Source organism: Chenopodium album, chromosome 6, assembly GCF_948465745.1.
Source record: "Chenopodium album chromosome 6, dcCheAlbu1.1, whole genome shotgun sequence".
In the NCBI taxonomy this organism is placed as follows: domain Eukaryota; kingdom Viridiplantae; phylum Streptophyta; class Magnoliopsida; order Caryophyllales; family Amaranthaceae; genus Chenopodium; species Chenopodium album.
Genome location: NC_137839.1, coordinates 52,030,617 through 52,031,707, shown reverse-complemented (window position 1 = coordinate 52,031,707; position 1,091 = coordinate 52,030,617). Strand labels below are relative to the sequence as shown.

At 30.0% G+C, this 1,091-nt stretch overlaps 1 non-coding gene across 1 annotated transcript; it reads left to right on the top strand.

The window, feature by feature from the left end:
- The first annotated feature begins 346 nt into the window (after nucleotides 1-346).
- On the top strand, nucleotides 347-453 carry LOC145637466 (small nucleolar RNA R71). Its single transcript, XR_014114247.1, has one exon. It is a non-coding gene; the product is annotated as a small nucleolar RNA R71 (small nucleolar RNA).
- Nucleotides 454-1,091: the final 638 nt, after the last annotated feature.

The window sequence follows — 1,091 nt, the reverse complement described above, 5'->3', positions numbered from 1 at the left end:
CCCAATGACCTAAAATACCACAATTTTCACAGAAAGCCTCATTAGAATTATTATTAATCGCAGAAACATTAGCTACATTGGCAATGCTAAGATTATCTAATTTTTGGCATATAGAGGTCAGTTGAGCTTGCAAAAAGGATACAGAGTCAACACTATGTGTCCCCTTGTTAGCAAATCCTCTAGGATTTCCATATTGGGAATTGTGTATCGCCATATGTTCAAAATAACCTGACCTGCATCATCAACATTAAGATTCATAAATCTCCCACTAGCTACAGAATCTAAAATTATTCTAGAGGAATTTCCAATGCCATTATAAAAGGCTTTGATTAACTGCCATTGTGCTAAATTATGGTGGGGGCATTCTCTTTGTAGGTCCTTGAACCTCTCCCAAGCCTCATATAAGGATTCATCGGCTTCTTGGGCAAAGTTCTGAATCGCACTCCGTAGTACGGCTGTTCTCTGTAATACCCCGTATTTTTATGTATTTTTATAAAGTATTTAAGTATTAATAAAATGTATTGTCAAGGGCTTAATTAAATATTTTAAAGGGTTAAGTATTTTAAATATAAAGTTTTATAAAAGTAATTTAAGTTTTAGGCCAAACGTTTATTAATTACTGGGCAATGTAAATTATTCCTACATACTCTTATTGGAATAACCCATTCCAAAACCCATAACTTAAGCCCTATCCCATAACTCAAGCCCACATTTTTATAAGTCCAAACTTAACCCTACACTTTTTACTCTATAAATACCCCATGAATCCCCAAAAATTTCCCACACAAAAAGGTTAGTCTTATTTTCTCTCTCATTTGTTTTATTAATTTGTGTAATTATAATTATTGATTTATGGGTTTTGATTTTATTGTTTGAAATTAATTTAACTAGTATCAAATTGTATTTTGATGATTGAACTTTATAACTTTCAGATTTTGTAAATTTTATAACCTAGGATTTTTAATTATTAAAAATCATGATTTTAGGGTTTTATGAATAATTGATTTAGGGCTTTTATAGTAATGATGTTTTGAAATTTTGATGATTATAACTACTTATTAGTTTAACTTAATTCTAGATTTATTTTGAAC